The sequence below is a fragment of the Triticum aestivum genome, chromosome 6B, assembly GCF_018294505.1.
Source record: "Triticum aestivum cultivar Chinese Spring chromosome 6B, IWGSC CS RefSeq v2.1, whole genome shotgun sequence".
Classification (NCBI taxonomy): domain Eukaryota; kingdom Viridiplantae; phylum Streptophyta; class Magnoliopsida; order Poales; family Poaceae; genus Triticum; species Triticum aestivum.
Genome location: NC_057810.1, coordinates 643,156,510 through 643,162,509, shown reverse-complemented (window position 1 = coordinate 643,162,509; position 6,000 = coordinate 643,156,510).

Here is a 6,000-nt window from a genome sequence, read left to right as displayed (position 1 = left end):
TTTCCCAAGGATGGTTTTAGACCAGGAGAGTTGCTCTGCAGCTTCACGGCATCTCAGTCTGGTTCCAGTTCCAGCGGAGATCTCAGTCTTCTCAACAGGAGATCCCTGAAAAGTTTCACTGCCCCCTCCTGCAACTCCCTGTGCGGTTTCACCCAATCTCCTAGATATGAACTTATCCTCTGCCATACCTGTTTGACAGAAATCCATTTAGATCTATTAAACACTATGGAATTTCTGGTATTCCACAATCCCCAAAGGATCGCAGAAGAGACCATATTCAAATGAGCAAATTTCTTGTTGCAAAGCCAGCACGCAGCTAACTCAATAAAGGAATGGAAAGTTCTATCAAATTATCTCAAACTCTTTCCACACTACTCTAGCCACCACACACTCAAAAAACAAATGATGAACAGATTCCATCTCTTTACAGTGAATACATTCCAGAGGCTTTGGAATACCTCTTTTTCTCAGATTGTCACAGGTCATAATTTTATTCTGAGAGAAGAGCCAAAGAAATCCCTGAATCCTGGGTGGAATTTTTAAGTCCCACACCGCAGGAGTGTAGATAGGTCGCACCCCTCTAAAGTTAATGACAGCATACAGAGATCTAGAAGAATATACCCCTTTCGACTCAAATTGCCAAATCAAACTATCTTCCACTTCAGTGAAGATTATTGATCTAGCAATGGATTCTAAATCAAGCCACTACTGCATCAACTCATCATCAAAATTCCTCCTAAAGGAGATTTTGAGAGTCTCACCATCCCAAGTATCAACTATGGTTTTGTTCTTATCATTAGCTATGCAATACAAATCCCGGAATTGTGTGGCAAGTGGAGAGTTACCAAACCAAATATCTTCCCAAAATTTCACTGATCTACCATTGCCTACAGACCATTTATACCCCAATTTGACTGCTTTCATAGCCCACATCACTCCCTTCCAGAATTGGGATGGATGAGGATCATTACATCAGAGGATATTTGGCCTTTTGGTGTTATATTTGGAGTCAATAACTCTCCCCCAAAGGGAACCTTCACTAAAAATATATCTTTTAATCCAAGAGCCTATTAAGCATAGGTTCAAGTCCTGTAGATTTGGTATCCCCGTGCCACCATAATCCTTCCTCATACACACAGACTGCCAATTAGCTAAATGAATTTTATGGTTTCCTTCTTCATCACCCCAAAGACAATTAGCTAGCTGGGTGTTGATCAAGTTAATAGCCCATTTGGGGAATTTAAAAAAAGACAGTAGATAGATAGGTATGCTGGCTAAACAGGTTTTCACCAATGTTACTCTCCCCAGCAGGGATAATAATTTACCCCTCCAGCCAGCCATTCTAGACAGTAAAGCATCAACAAGGGGTTGCAAATCTTCCCTCCTAAGCTTATCAAAATGCAAAGGGATCCCCAAATACTTGATAGGGAGCTTCCCCCTGACACAACTAAAAATATCTAGGAAAGCTTGGACTTCTACCTCTTCCAAGTTAATGGGAACTAACTCACTTTTATGATAATTAATAGACATACCAGAGATTAGTTCAAAACAAGTCAGGATCCACTTGAGGTTAATAGCAGCTCTATGATCATAATCTACAAAAAGCAGAGTATCATCTGCATATTGCAGACATGTAACACCCCCTGGATGGAAATTAGGGCATAGCCCTCTAATCAGACCTGCTTGTGAGCCTTTAATTACCATTTTAGCAAAAACATCTACCACAAGATTAAAAAGTAAAGGTGAGAAAGGGTCACCTTGTCTTAAGCCACTACTAGTAATGAAGCAAACGCCTATTTATTAAAGTTGTTGCAACGATGTGGCCAGTCAACGTCAAGTGAATCCAGTGGACCGGCGTCAAATTAGCGGGTACGTAGACAAAATCGTATAATGGACTGTATGTGAACCCCAGAGCAAGTTTAGGGATGGTATTTCGAATATTTTGAAACACAGGGACTAAAGTGACAATGATTTTTTCTCATTCAGAAACCGCCCGTCATTGATGCTAATGGAGACCAAGACCGTGGTGGAAATATTGCCCGAGCCCATCAATGGTTGCTGCTGCTGGTGAGATCTCTCCTCTTGACGTTTGCTGACATTTGACATAGGTGTTTCTGCTGCTGATTTATGCAAGCCCATCAAGTCCTTCAGTCTAAGCCTGTGAGGGACACTGCTGGAACCATAGTTTTACCCCAGCACATGGCCATGAAATGTGTCAAAATGTGTTTTCCTGTCGTCGTCAGAACTGAAATGAAATGTGCTCGAACTGATCAAGCACATGATTCAAAATGTGTTGAAATGATTAAAATGTGTTGAATCATGGCCATGTTCAAAATGTGCTTGATCAAACAGTCTAACCACATGACCTAATATGCACTACTCCTCGAACTAAAATGAAATGAACATGGCCATGATTCGTCCAGTCTAAGCAGCAGTTCAACATTTTGACACTGTAATGAAATGCTCAAGCAGCATAGCTCAGGTTTGGGCCAGATGCTTGAACTGGAAGTTTCTTGCACCTCTTGCTTCATTCATCCATAATGATCTGCTCAGTAGGTTCAGTGGTAGATGAAGTTGCTCTTCCCTGCAGTGGATAACAACATTCTTCTACTGCAGATGAAAGTATTGTCTGGTTATCCTCTGGTAAAATGTCCCTGGTTACATCTAGTGGTGGTGGGTAGTAGCAGCTAGTGTATGGTACTGTTCAGAAATAGATTAGCCATTTAGATTCTAACATTCAGTACAACCACTGCTTTTGTGTTGAATCAAACTGAATCTGATGTAATCTGTGATATACTCCCTGAACCTGAATGTGTTGAAACAAATTGAAACAACCAAGAGCCTGAATCTGTCATATACAAACTGAAACAAACCCTGAACCTGAATCTGTCAACCCTGAACCTGAAACTATCATGTGCTGCTGCTCTCCAAGTTTTGTTTTAGAATTTCAATTTCCCCTTGGCTTACTCAATAAAATTCAAATCGCATCATGTGCCAATTCTGTTTATATCATGTGCTGATTGTGAAAAGCAGCGGCAATAGAGGTGGGCAGGGCAAACTCACCAGCACCAGCAGCAGCAGCAGAGGCGGGGCAGGGGAAAAGGCAACAACAACATCAAAGGTCCACGGGACGGCGTCGCCCACCAGCAGCAACAGCATCACATGTGGGAGTGGCCGGAATTTTCCACGGCACTGGCGGCCGAAGCGGACGAGGTCGAGGCGCAGGTGGGCGGCGAAGGTCGACTTCGCTAACGGCGTATGTCTAGGCGGGCGGCGGCGCTGGTGTTGGTCGCGCGTTGGGCCCGATGGTGGCTGGCGACAATGGGTGGCGACCAGGGACGGAGCTAGAAAATAGAGAGGGGGCGGGGGCTTGGGGGGCTTGAACTACAAGAGTCGATCACAATTATATAAGAGACAATCATATCATATAGCATAGTAAGTATCAAGGGGTCTAAATACTCAAAAAATTGTGGTGGTTTGCACGTGGATGCCGCAATCCATGGCATCCTCTAAGCTCGTTGTCTTGCCTTGTTGTGCAGCCATTAGTTGGTACCGTCCATCGTCCTACTTCAGCTTCATGTGAGAGTCCGATGAAATCCATGCTCCCATCCAAGGTGCTTCCTCATGGGTCTTTGGCGTCTGTCGTCTCTGCTACTATTGGCTCGACAACCCAGCCTGACGTGATGTTGCAAGCTGCTTTGGCTGATCAGACTGCGCTGCTGCAGGGTTGGATGGCACGGGCCGAGAGCTTTTTGGAGAGAGCAGAGGTTGCTTTGGGAAAGCTCACCCTCGTGTCGACTGTGTTGCCGACCGCTCTGACGTCATGCCCTCCTGGTGTGGTCGGTGTTGCCTCCACAGAGGAAGGGAGCCAAGAGCTATATGGGTGTTTCTCTCCTCGTGTTGGAGATATCTCATCGGCAGTCTTGACCTTGTCTCCTGTGTTGCATACTAGTGAGGGTGAGCCCATCGCCGTGCCCGAGGCTCCAGTTCTGCAGATTATGCCCGACCTACAAGAGCTATGTCTGTGCGTTGTTTCGCCTTTGTCTGTGGAGCGCGTGGAGGCGGACTCTTTGGTGACCTCGTGTGAGGGGTATGTTTCGCCTCTGTCATGTGAGCAACTGGAGGTGCCTGAGTCAGTGTTAGTGGTTCCCGTGGGTGATGTTGTCGCGCCGGTGGTTTCTGTGGCTGATGATGTTGAGGCGGTCTGTATGTTGGCGCGTGACTCTTGGGAGCCCAGCCAGCCGCTCGCCTTTGTGGACCGCGGAGGTTCTGACGTTGCGGTCACCCACTCGCATGTGGCCGTTGGGAAGGTGGTGTCTGTGCGTGACAAGGTCGATGAGATTCTCTTCGAGTTAGAGGTTCACAGCTTGCTCAAGCGTTTGGAGGCGGCTTGTCCTGGATCCGGCAAGGCGATTGTGGAGGAGGCTCTGATGAGGATACAGACCTGGGGTAGGGTCATAGGCCTGACCTATACGTCCTACCCAAGGTCACTACCCAAGAAGGCAAGAAGGTCAAGAGAATCCGTGAGACCCCCGGTCAAAGGTCTCGAGTGCAATCCACTCGACACCATGTAACTCGGGAGTCTCCCTACCTACCGTCACTCGACTAACAAGAGAATCACTCGACCTCCCGAAGACCAGGAGTCACTCAGCGTACAACGGTCGCGCATTCACTTCGTAGTCTTTAAGGCCATTAATAGCACTTAAGGCTGGCGTTACCAGTAACGCCAGCACTTTATGTACATTTAGTCCCTTGTAATGGAGGGTGGGAGAGGTCCTGGCGAACTCTATATAAGCCACCCTCCTCCTCTGGCACAAGGGTTCGCACCCCCTGTAATATCACTCACATAATCCAATCGACCTCCTCCGGGCACCGAGACGTAGGGTTGTTAGTTCCACCGAGAAGGGCCTAAACTCGTAAACTCCGCGTGTACAACTTTGCCATAGCTGAGATCTTGCCTCTCCATACCTACCCCCCTTTCTACTGTCAGACTTAGAACCACGATAGTTGGCGCCCACCATGGGGCTGGTGTCTTAGCGACTTCTTGGTGAAGTTGCATGTTTTTCCGATCATCATCATGGTTTCCGGCAGCGAGATGGTTGAGGGCCGCGAGATCTGTCTCGGCGCACTCGTTTTCATCACCGACGAATTGGCGTGGCTTCAAGAAGCTCCGCTCGATGTTGAGGCGCTCCCCGTCCGAGGGGCGACGCACTTTCGCGCGTGCGTTCGTGGCGTCCTTCTTTGGCAGCCGTCGACCCAGTATCAGTCGGCTCTGGTGACATCTCCCCCCCCCCCCGCTGTTCACCGCCGCAAGCGATTCGGTCGGTCGCGACTTCAGCGGTGGGTGAAGCATGCGGTGGCTCGGCGTTTGGCCACTCATCAAGTCGCGACAATCGAGCCCGACGAAACTCTCCACGGCCTGTTCGATCTGTCGACTGGCTCCGCGGAGACGGCGTCCGAGTGTGATAGCAGCGATCCTGCGGCTGAAGTCCTGATGGTCGATGGTTCGCTTGGCCCACCTGGCTTTCGCCACGAGGACGGCGAAGATGCTGGCGGCGATCCATCACGGGTCCACGAGGAGTATCATCCCAAACCTCTCTCTTCGCAGCAGAGAGGATCTTCGTCATCGCAACATGGATGCGCTTCACACACCCATCGTTGGAGAAACTCCCGAGGCTCGGGCCTTGGAGGAGGCGCGCTTGGCTAATTTGGCTGAGCGCACTCGACTGGAGAACTTGCAACACGCTCTCGACGAGCGAGTCCCTGAGTCCACTCGACGGCAGCTTTTCCTGCCTCCACCTAAGGTATAACGTACTCTGATTCAGAACCTCATTGCTGCGGCCCGAATTGCAGAGTCGATTCAACCTTCCCAGTCAGAGGCTGGCTGAGGGTTGGAGCAGATCCGGGCCTTGCTCCGAGCAGTAGGAGAGCAGAATTCTGCGGTGTCTCAATCGCGGAATATGATACACAGCAGATCCATGGTAGTGGATATAGTTCAGT